Here is a 12,820-nt window from a genome sequence, read left to right on the forward strand (position 1 = left end):
GCTGCCACGCTGCGCCAGCTGCCCAAGCTACGAAGCCATAGAGTCATACAGCACGGAAACAGACCCTTTGGTCCAACCCATCCATGCCAACCAGATATCCCAACCCAATCCAATCCCATCTGCCAGCACTTGGCCCATATCCCTCCAAACCCTTCCTATTCATAAAACCATCCAGATGCCTTTTAAATGTTGTAATTGTACCAGCCTCCACCACATCCTCTGGCAGCTCAACCCACACACGTACCACCCTCTCGGTGAAAAAGTGGCCCCTTAGGTCTCTTTTATATCTTTCCCCTCTCACCCTAAACCTATGTCCTCTAGTTCTGGACTCCCTGACCCCAAGGAAAATTACCCTCTCCATGCCCCTCATGATTTTCTAAACCTCCATAAGGTCACCCCTCAGCCTCCGATGCTCCAGGGAAAACAGCCCAAACCTCTCCCTGGGAATATCCTTGTAAGTCTTTTCTGAACCCTTTCAAGTTTCACAGCATCCTTTTGACAAGAAGGAGACCAGAATTGCACACAATATTCCAACAGTGGTCTAACCAGAGTCCTGTGCAGCCGCAACATGACCTCCCAACTCCTGTACTCAATACTCTGACCAATAAAGGATCCGCTCTGGTACGGCTCCGGCCGAAGCCGCGATATGACCCACTGTGACCAGCTGTGCCCCCCCCCAGTGACCAACCATCAAAGATCCCCAGCTTAATAACATCCTTCCTATAACAAGGCGAACAGGATAGTAATATCGGGGCACATCCACGTCCTATTCTAAGTGTCTCTTATCAAATGTTCAATTGTAGTTATGTTTAAATGAACTGTTCAGACAACGTTAGTACATAGATGGCTCTCAAGCCCAGGCCACTTCCAAAATAATGACAGCAGAGAAAGGACATTTTTTGCCCATCATGCCAGACCAATTGAGATAGCGTGACCCTTGTGTCTCGCAAGTAGTTTTTCCTCAGATGATTCTCCACACAGTCTGATTGCCAGAGACCAGTCGCACAACCTGAGATGTCTATCCAAATCAGGAGAGTCTCCCAATGCGCTGACATCTGTGGGAACTTCTCAGGAGATCTGAACTTCCAAGGGCACTGTGTAACGTTTGCATTATTCATGTTAACCGTGACTATGACAAAATCAGGGCCAGCAGAGTCCAAATACAAGTACAAATATAATAATATGTGCTGTGTTGTACCTGCACATACTGAGATTAAGATCTTCCTTAGGTTTTGTTTTGCCGCTTCTTGGACACTCTGAAGAGCAACCCACCCAGACCCATTCTCCTATATTTACCCCTGACTAATGCACCTAACACTACGGGCAATTTAGCGTGGCCAATTCACCTAACCTGCACATCTTTGGACTGTGGGAGGAAACCAAGACACAGGGCGAATGTACAAACTCCACACAGACAGTTGCCCGAGGCTGGAATTGAACCCAGGTCTCTGGCGCTGTGAGGCAGCAGTGCTAACCACTAAGCCACCGTGCCGTCCCGAATGGCCTGCTTCCACACTGTAGGCATTCTATGATTCCTCACCAAATAAGTAAATTAAGGCTTAAAAGTTGTGTAGAAAAATAACTCATAAATATGGATGTTTCTGTTTAATTGTAACATCTTCCATTTGTGTTTATCTTATGCCAACCTCCCAAGAGATGCCAAGAGGAAAATGGCATTGATGTATTTGACCAGCCATGATCTAGCAAAACCGGAAGGATGTTCACAGTGACCAGGGAGTCCAGAACCAGGGGTCACAATCTGAGGATATAGGGTAAGCCATTTAGGACAAAGGAGGGGAGAAATGTTGTCACCCAGAGAGTGGGCACCCTGTGGAATTCTCTGCCAGAGAAGGTGGTTGGGGCCAAAACATTGAATGTTCTCAAGAAGGAATTAGATATCGTTCTTCAGATTAAAGGGATCAAAGGGTATGGGGGAGAAAGCGGATTGAGTTGGATGATCAACCACGATGAATGGCCTACTCCTGCTACTGTTTTAGATTAGATTACTTACAGTGTGGAACCAGGCCCTTCAGCCCAACAAGCCCACACCGACCCACCGCAGTGCAACCCACCCAGTTCCATTCCCCAACATTTACCCCTTCACCTAACACTAGGGGCAATTTAGCATGGCCAATTCACCTAACTTGCACATTTTTTGGACTGTGGGAGGAAACCTGCACAGACACGGGAAGAAAGTGCAAACTCCACACAGTCGATCACCTGAGGTGGGAATTGAACCCAGGTCCTGTGAGACAGCAGTGCTAACCACTGTGCCACCGTGCCGCCCAATGTTTCTATGTGTGCATGGTGCATAGACTGAATGGCCAACTTCTGATCTAAGCTTCTCCCATGCTTTACCAAACAAAATTTGACTTTTGGTGATTATAGGTGACCAAAAACCTGGTCAAAGTAAATTGGTTTTAAGGAGTATCTGAAAGGAGGTGAGTGCAGAGGATTAGGAAGGGAGTTCCAGCGTTCTGAGCTTCAGGCTGGGGAGAGGGTGATCAGTGGAGAAAAGATTAAAATGGGAGGTGTGCAGGAGGCCAGAAATGGAGGAGCGCAGAAATCTTGGATGGATGTGAGCCAGGAGGAGGTTGTAGAGTTAAGGACGATTGAGGCATGGCGGAATTTAAAAACCTAAGGATACAGGCTGGCCATGTGATCAGCCATGATTTAGCGAAACAGGAAGGATGTTTACCATGACCAGGGGGTTCAAGGCCAGAGGTCAGAGTCTAGGGAAAAGCAATATAAATAATTAATGTTCAATACCATTGTATTGTTACTTCCCATCTAGTGACAGTGGACATCATTATTAGAAAATTTTAAGTACTCAGAGCTGCCCTTATTTCTAGACAAACATCAACCTTGTTCATGTGTTGTGGTTACATTTATTGGTAAGAGCACACAAAGGGGAAAACAGGTCATTTGGTTTTAAAACTAATATTGATTTTGACAATAATGCTTGCTGGTTCCTCTTTTGGGGTTAAGTGTTACAAAACCAGGCATCTTAAAGAAGTAAGTAGGAGGAGAAAAGGAAATAGTTTGCATTTAAGAAAACACTTTTCACAACTTCAGTTTTTTTTTCTAAAGCTCTCTACAACCAATAGCTCTTTTGAGGTGCATTGATCGTTATAATATAGCAGGCCCAATGGTTACTGGTGGAGTAAACTCAGTAACATTGGATTAGTGCAGCTTAGTCTGTGGAACCACGGGTGGAACTTAAAACTCTATGGTTCAAATCTTGACATGCAGCTGGTTTTAGTAAAGGTGGTCCTGAAACTCTCATTAATTGTTGTAAAAGTCCATCTGCATAAAAACATAGAGAGCAGGACTCAACACCTCGAGCTGGCTCTGCCATCCAGTATGATGGTGGCTGACCATGAAACTCAGTAGCTCCCTGATCCCTTCAGCCTTAAGAACTATATGTACCTGACAGTGATTCAAAGGCCAATACGCCATTGACAATAGTTCAAAGGTCAATGTACTCTTGACAGTGTTTTGAAGGTCACTGAACCATTGACAGTCGTTCAAATGTCGATGCGCCATTGACAGTAGATCAAAGGTCAATGTACTGTTGTCAGTGTTTCCAAGGTCAACACACTATTGACAGTGATTCAAAGGTCAAGACACCATTGACAATAGTTCATAGATCAGCATGTCATTGACAGTGAGTGATTCAAAGGTCAATTTACCATTGACAGTAGATCAAAGGTCAATTTACCATTGACAGTGGTTCAAAGGTCAATGTACCATTGATAATGACTCATAGATCAACACGTCATTGACAGTGCGTGATTCAAAGTTCAATGCACCATTGACAATGATTCAAAGGTCAATGCACCATTGACAGTAGCTCAAAGGTCAATTTACCATTGATAGTGGTTCAAAGGTCAATGTACCATTGGCAATGGTTCATAGATCAACATGTCATTGACAGTGAGTGATTCAAAAGTCAATTTACCAATGACAGTGGTTCAAAGGTCAATTTACCATTGATAGTGGTTCAAAGGTCAATGTACCATTGGCAATGGTTCATAGATCAACATGTCATTGACAGTGAGTGATTCAAAGGTCAATTTACCATTGACAGCGGTTCAAAGGTCAATGTACCATTGGCAATGGTTCATAGATTAACACGTCATTGACAGTGAGTGATTTAAAGATCACTGCACCATTGTTAGTGGTTCAAAGGTCAATGCACCAGTTCTAACATGAATGTGGGGACAATGTTATTTGAACATAATACTATCTATGTCAATAAAGACCTTTTTATCAGAAGGAATCAGGAAGGAACATGTTCCCTGGAAAGTCTGTTCATAAATGAAAGGAATCATTCTCAGGTTATCACTAAAACAGCATAGGGACAGGGTGGTCTGGACATGAAATACACATTCAGGAACAGTAATCGACGTGTAATTTATGAATGCTTTGAAACGGGAGCTGGTCAAATATTTTGAAAAAGCAAAGGTACAGAGGACCATCTGGATAACTCTCACATATAAAGCAGCGTGATGATCTGAACAGCTATTTTCTGGGACTGGGAGAATGTTGGGCCCTGAGATTGCAAGGGGTTGCTTTATTTTCTGCATCTAACGGGAGCCAAAGGATGTATGTGGAATATTGGGGTTGGCAGCAGCCACGGTCCCATGAGCGTTGGGCTTAGTGAGAGGACAAGCCTCAGTAACGGTGGTGGACGGGTGGCAGAATGATGACTCACATCCTGTTGGTCATGCTGCATCTCCCCCCACTCCAATCTTTGAGCAGTCTGGTGGGAGTTTGTCCTCTTTATCCCCCACCCAGCCCTCAAGTCCAGTCTTCTGAAGGAGCAACGCAGCTGTGATTGCTCTGCTCTAATCCTTTGGAATTTGGGATCCGTGATTATAATGCAATGGAGCTCAGGAGCAGACCCTTCAGCCCACCAAGCCTGTGCCGATTCCTAGCTCTTCTTTAGTCCCACTACTTATTGTCCATATGGGGTTTCTTTTCCCTCTGTTCGCCTCCTGTTTATGCATCTATCAAGACATGCCTTAAATTTGGCTAAGGTGCATTTTTCCACCACCTCCACTGGCAGTGTGTTTCAGGCACCCACCATCCTCTGGGTAAAATGTCTCCCCGCATTTCTCCCCTAAACATTCTACCCCTCACCTTGAACCTGTGCCCTCTTGTAGCTGACATTTTCTCCCTGAGAGAAAAAAACCCAGCTGACTATCCACCCTATCTATGCCTCTCACAATTTTGTAGGCCTCTAGCAGGTCACCCCTCAGCCTCCACCTTTCCAGTGAAAACAATCCGAGTTTATCCAACTTTTCTTCATAACTAAAACCCTCCAGACCAGGCAACATCCTGGTAAACCTTCCCTGCATCCTCTCCAAAGCGTGGCAACCAGAACTGCAACACGATATTCCAAATGTGGACTAACTAAAGTTTTGTACAGCGGTAGCGTAACCCTCTAACTTTTATATTCGATGAAGGCAAAAGGGCTGCATGCCTTCCTGACCACAGTATGATGGTTGTTTGAAAAGATTCCCATAGAAAGAAATCTTCTATCACGTGTGTGTGTGTGTCTTAGAAAGGGTGGACACTGGGAGGTTGTTTCTGTTAGGCTGGGAGACTAGGACCCGTGGGCAGAGCCTTAGAATTAGAGGGGCTCAATTTAGAACGGAAATGAGGAGACATTTCTTCAGCCAGAGAGTGGTGGGCCTGTGGAATTCATTGCCACAGAGCACAGTGGAGGCCGGGACTTTAAATGTCTTCAAGGCAGAGATTGATAAATTCTTGATCTCGCAAGGAATTAAGGGCTACGGGGAGAGGGCAGGTAAGTAGAAGTGAAACACCCATCAGCCATGATTAAATGTTGGAGTGGACTCGATGGGCCGAATGGCCTAGCTTCCACTCCTGCGTTTTCTGGTCTTGTGGTGTGTGTGTCTGCGCGCGTTTGTGTCCATGTGTGTCTCTGTGTGTGCGCGTGCATATATATGTATGTGTATGTGTGTGTCTGTGTGTGCGTGTTTTTGTGTGCATGTGTGCCTATGTGCCTGCGTGTGTCATGTGTGTATGCATGTATGTGTGTGCACATGTGTGTGGGTGTCTGTGTGTGTGTGTATGTGTGTGCGCGCGCGCATGTGTGCACCTGTGTGTGTGTGTGCCTCTGTGTGTGTGTGCGCGCATGTGGGTGTGCCTCTGTGTGTGTGTGCGCCTCTGTATGTGTGTTTGCGTGTGTGTGTTTGCATGTGTGTGTGTGTGTGTTTGCATGTGTGTGTGTTTGCATGTGTGTTTGTGTGTGTTTCCATGTGTGTGTGTGTGTGTGTGTGTATGTGACCTTTAAGAAACCCAAGTACTGTGTGTTGACTGTGACAATTTTCAGATTATTCTGACTTCCTCTTCCCGGCTGTGCAATGTTATTTAAATATTGTCGAAGCAATCTGTTTCCTGGCAATCTCACCTCTTTTGTTTCTGGTTATTTTTTGCATCGAGTCCCCATTCCAAGTTGAGAAGTAAGTGTTTGGAGGACAGCGCAGAAAATAAAAATGCTCCCTTTGGGTGTTGTCAATGTTTCCAAGGCAGCCTTTCTCCAGAACAGCTGCAAATTCAAGTTGCCCAGAGAAAGAGAGGCAGTTGACTAAGAATAATCGAATTGCATACAGGTTAGAAGCAGGCCATTCGGCCCGTTGTGGCTGCAAAAGGTCATTGAAGGGGTTTTTGCCTCATGCTTGGTCTTTGGCAATCTCCCAAAGCAAGACAGCACAACAGATTATCCTGTCTTCTGCAAAGAGAGCCAGACTGAAGGAGAGGACCGAAGGCTAATCTTTATGCACTGATAAGCTTTTATTTTTGGAGACACAGATTAAAAACATCCAAGTATTTCGAAGTCCATCGACTGCATTTTCTGTCAGACCTTGTAACGTCTGTGATCCTGATAGTCATGGAGATGTACAGCACGGAAACAGACCCTTCAGTCCAACCCGTCCATGCCGACCAGATATCCCAACCCAATCTAGTCCCACCTGCCAGCACCCGGTCTATATCCCTCCAAACCCTTCCTATTCATATACCCATCCAGATGCCTTTTAAATGCTGTTTTTGTACCAGCCTCCACCACTTCCTCTGGCAGCTCATTCCATACACGTACCACCCTCTGCGTGAAAACATTGCCCCTTAGGTCTCTTTTATATCTTTCCCCTCTCACCCTAAACCTGTGCCCTCTAATTCTGGACTTCCTCACCCCAGGGAAAAGACCTTGTCTATTTACCCTATCCATGCCTCTCATGATTTTATAAACAGCTATAAATGCTCCAGGGAAAACAGCCCCAGCCTATTCAACCTCTTCCTATAGCTCAAATCCTCCAACCCTGGCAACATCCTTGTAAATCTTTTTTGAGTCCTTTTAAGTTTCACAATATGCTTCCAATAGGAAGGAGACCAGAATTGCACACAATATTCCAACAGTGGTCTAACCAATGTCCTGTCTGCAACATGACCTCCCAACTACTGTACTCAATACACTGACCAATAAAGGAAAGCATACCAAATGCCTTCTTCACTATCCTATCTACCTGCGACTCCGCTTTCAAGGAGCTATGAAACTGCCCTCCAAGGTCTCTTTGTTCAGCAACACTCCCTCGGACCTTACCATTAAGTGTGTAAGTCCTGCTAAGATTTGCTTTCTCAAAATGCAGCATCTCGCATTTATCTGAATTAAACTCCATCTGCCACTTCTCAGCCCATTGGCTCATCTGGTCAAGCTCCTGTTGTAATCTGAGGTAACCTTATTCACTAAGAGAAAGTGAGGACTGCAGATGCTGGAGATCAGAGCTGAAAAATGTGTTTCTTCAGGATTCCTGAAGAAGGGCTTATGCCTGAAACGTCGATTCTCCTGCTCCTTTGATGCTGCCTGACCTGCTGCACTTTTTCAGCAACACATTTTTCCGTTCTAACCTTATTCACTGCCCTTTACACCTCTAATTTTGGTGTCATCTGCAAACTTACTAACTATATCTCTTAAGCTCACATCCAATTCATTCATATAAATGATGAAAAGTAGTGGACCCAGCACCGATCCTTGTGGCACACCACTGGTCACAAGCCTCCAGCCTGAAAAACAATCCTCCATCACCACCCTCTGTCTTCTACCTTTGAGCCAGTTCTGTATCCAAATGGCTAGTTCTCCCTGTGTTCCATGAGATCTAACCTGTCTCCGATGGGGAACCTTATCGAATGCCTTACTGAAGTCCATATAGATCACATCTACTGCTCTGCCCTCATCAATCCTCTTTGTTACTTTTTCAAAAAGCTCAATCAAGTTTGTGAGAGATGATTTCCCACGCACAAAGCCATGTTGACTATCCCTAATCAGTTCTCGCCTTTCCAAATACATGTACATCCTGTCCCTCAGGATTGCCTCCAACAACTTGCCCACCACCGAGGTCAGGCTCACCAGTCTATAGTTCCCTAGCATGCTCTTACCACGCTTCTTAAACAGTGGCACCACATTAGCCAACCTCCAGTCTTCCGGCACCTCACCTGTGACTATCGATGCTACAAATATCTCAGCAAGCAGCCCAGCAATCATTTCTCTAGCTTTGCACAGGTCCTGGGGATTTATCCACTTTTATGTGTTTCAAGACATCCATATTTCCTCCTCTGTAATATAGATATTTTTTGAAATATTACCATTTATTTCCCTACATTCTCTACCTTCCATGTCCTTTTCCACAGTAAACACTGATGCAAAATACAAAGGCCACCTTGCTGATCTTTAAGGGGCCCTATTCTCTCCCTAGTTATCCTTTTGTCCTTAATATATTTGTACAACCCTTTGGATTCTCCTTAACTCTATTTGCCAAAGCTATCTCATGTCCCCTTTTTGCCCTCCTGATTTCCCTCTTAAGTATACTCCTACTGCCTTTATACTCTTCTAAGGATTCACTCGATCTCTCCTGTCTATACCTGACATGTGCTTCCTTTTTTGTCTTAACCAAACCCTCAATTTCTTTAGTCATCCAGCATTCCCTATACCTACCAGCCTTTCCTTTCACCCTGACAGGAATATACTTTCTCTGGGCTCTCGTTATCTCATTTCTGAAGGCTTCCCATTTTCCAGCCGTCCCTTTACCGATGAACATCTGTGCTTGATCAGCTTTTGAAAGTTCTTGCCTAATACCATCGAAATTGGCCTTTCTCCAATTTAGAACTTCAATTTTTAGATCTGGTCTATCCTTTTCCATCACTATTTTAAAACTAATGGAATTACGGTCGCTGCCCCCAAAGTGCTCCCCCACTGACAGCTCAATCACCTGCCCTGCCTTATTTCCCAAGAGTAGGTCATGTTTTGCACCTTCTCTAGTAGGTACATCCACATACTGAATCAGAGCTAGTCCCATTTGCCAGCATTTGATCTATGTCCATCTAAACCCTTCCTATTCATATACCCATCAAAATGCCTTTTAAATGTTGTAATTGTACCAGCCTCCACCACTTCCTCTGGCAGCCCATTCCACACACCCACCACCCTCTGCATGAAAAAGTTGTGTTTTAACTCCCCTTTCAATCTTTCCCCTCTCACCTTAAACCTTTGGCCTCCGGTTTTGGATTTCCCTATCCTGGGATAAAGATCTTGCCTATTCACCTTATCCATCCCCCTCATGATTTCATAAACCTCTATAAGGCCACCCCTCTGCCTCTGGCACTCCAGGGAAAACAGCCCCAACCTATTCAGCCTCTCCCTATAGCTCAAACCCTCCAAACCTGGCAACATCCTTTTGGAACCATTTTAAGTTTATCAACACGCCAATTAAGTGCGGCAATTGAGCTGTGTGCTACTGATCCATGAAAGTAAAAACAATCAAAATGAAAATACAGCAAAACTTCAAAACAAAGGTCAAAGGTCAAATCAAAATGCCATTTCCAGAGTTGATAATGCATTTCAGATTCCTGAACTCAGTGACTGTCTCTCATGAAAAACCTCAAACATGCTGCAGTACATCGCACGCACTGTCTTCAGAGAGATCCGGACATCAACGTAATCACAGAACACAAGGAATGAATTCTATTTCATGAAAGCCCAAAGATTAGATCTTGCATTGTTTGCTTCATCTGGGACTGTTTTCCACAGCAGTTCGAGAGAGGGCAGCTGTTTTCCCAGACAGATGTGTTTTAAAATCAACCTGTTCAGACAAGTCTCAGGAACAAGTTAGAACTTGAACGCAGGTCTCCTGGCTCAGAGGCAGGGATTTTACCACTTGCACCACAAGAGCATTTTACATTTTCACTGTTCCCTTCTGCGTACCAGCTCACTAAGGGAGAACTCAGCTTTTAGAATATTCTTAATCAGCCTGTTCAGAGATGTTATGGCACACCTCTGGAGCAAGTGGGATTTGACGCCAACTCCCAGAAGGACCACAAGCTGCTCTTACAAGGATTTTAATCAACGTGTTTGAACATGTTGTGACACACACCCGGAGCAGGTGAGATTTGAGCCTGGATCTCCTGGTTTCATGCTGAATACATGAATGATTCATTTAATATGCAATTGACAATTTCTGTCCCACTCATTAACATTTGAAAATACGAAAGAACATGCATTGATGCTGGAAGGTGAAGTTACTGAGTATCACTGGCTGAGACTGAATGCACGGGAGAGTAGGAGGACAGCAAACCGGTAACCTTAGAATGTTATGACTCAGGCCATGTTCTGGGTCAATTCCTCTTTTTCAAAGAGTGACAATTATATTGGCCCTTTTGCGCTTATTTGATGACTCACAGTGATCATAGAATCTCTACTGTGTACAAGCAGGCCATTCGGCCCATCAGCTTCACACCAACCTTCTAAAGAGCATCCCACCCAGATGGGAAAGATCCCAGGATTGAAAGGCTTAACATATGAGGATGTTTGAGGTCTCTGGGATTTTACTCAATGGAGGTTTAAGGATCTGATTGAAACTTACAGAATACTGAACAGTCTGGACAGAGTGGACATTGGGAAGATGTTTCCATTGGTAGGAGAGACTAGGACCCCAGGGCATAGCCTCAAAATAAAGGAAAGACCTTTTAGAACGGAGATAAGGTGAAACTTCTTCAGCCAGATTGTGGGGAATCTATGGAATTCATTGCCGCAAAAGGTTGTGGAGGCCAAGTCATTGAGTATCTGGATGTAAGTTCGCTTGCTGAGCTGGAAGGTTCATTTTCAGATGTTTCGTCACTTACACTTGGTAACATCATCAGTGAGTCTCCAGATGAAGCTTCATCCAGGGCTCACTGATGATGGTACCTGGTATGGTGACGAAACATCTGAAAACAAGCCTTCCAGCTCAGTGAGCAAACCTACATCCAAAACCTCAATCTGATCTACAAATCTTTTCAAAACTCATTGAGTATATTTAAAACAGAGATAGATAAGGGGATCAAAGTTTATGGGGAAAAGATGGAAAAATAGGGTTGAAAAACCCATCAGCCATGATTGAATGGCAGAGCAGACTCAACGGCCTAATGTCTGCTCCTCCTCACATTTCCCATGGCTAATCCACCTTACCTGCACACTGTGGGGCAATTTAGCATGGCCAATCCATCTAGCTGGCACATCTTTGGACTATGGGAGGAAACTCACACAGGCCCAGTGAGAACGTGCAAGCTCCACACAGACAGTCACCCAACCCAGGTCCCTGGTGCTGTAGGGCAGCAGTGCTAGCCACTGAGCCACCCCAGTTACTTAGGAAGGGGAATGGAACTAATCAAGATGCACTTTCAAAACCATTTTGGTTTGATTCCCATCCCTTTTTTTCACAAATTTCTTCATGGCCTCTTCCCTGTTTATATCCCTAATCTCCTCCAGTCACACAACTCCCTGACACTGTTATAATTCTCCAATTCAAGGTTCTAGAAAATTCCGCAGGTCAATCGCTCCACCATTGGCCTTCAGCTGCCTGGATCCTAATATTGGAAGTTCTCTCCTGACACCATATTGAGAAAACTAGGAACATATCCTCCCAAGTTTAGAAGGATGAGACATGATGAGACATTGAAAATATCTACAGGGGTTTGACAGGGTAGGTGTGGAAAGGCTGTTTCCCCTGGTTAACAGGGTAATTAAGAACAAAGGGATCTAGAACCAAGCCTCACAATGTCAGAATAAAGAGCAAAGCAGTTAGCATCGAGATTCCTTCACTCAGAGGGTGCTGACCCTTTGGAATTCTCAAGGACAGAAGTCTGTGGAAGTTCAATCAATAAATGTGATGAAGACAGATATTGATAGGTTGCTGGGGGCTGGGGAGTGGCAGACAGGACTCCTCTGAGCAATTGGAGGTGGTGGCAAGGACATCCTCCTGGCTGCCAGGGCTGGCGGTGAGGGCAAGGCTCGTCCAGCCATTGGAAGTGGCTGTGCCACCTGGGACGTGGCTCCTCCTGGCGATCTATGCGAGACTTGCGGTCTGACCGAGAGTTCAGACCATGGCCATGCCTGATGCCTGCGCTCTGGGTCCGAACATCTTTATGGAGATAAGACTTAAACTCTGAGATCAGGACTTTTTTTCTTACCTTTTGGTTTTCTTTTATTTCTGCTGCTGTTTTTTTTTGTTGAACTTCTGGCTTTGTAACCAAGATGGATCCAGAGAGTGGAGACTTTGTACACATTTCACTGTGCAGCTTGTTCTGCTATAATGTAACAATTCTGTTCCTCTGCAACCTCACACTATAGAAAATCACACTATACAAAATTGCACTATAGAAAATCACACTATACAAAATCGCTCTATACAAAATTGCACTATCCAAAATTGTACTATAGAAAATCACACTATACAAAATCGCTCTATAGAAAATCACACTA

Source organism: Chiloscyllium plagiosum, chromosome 40, assembly GCF_004010195.1.
Source record: "Chiloscyllium plagiosum isolate BGI_BamShark_2017 chromosome 40, ASM401019v2, whole genome shotgun sequence".
In the NCBI taxonomy this organism is placed as follows: Eukaryota; Metazoa; Chordata; class Chondrichthyes; order Orectolobiformes; family Hemiscylliidae; genus Chiloscyllium; species Chiloscyllium plagiosum.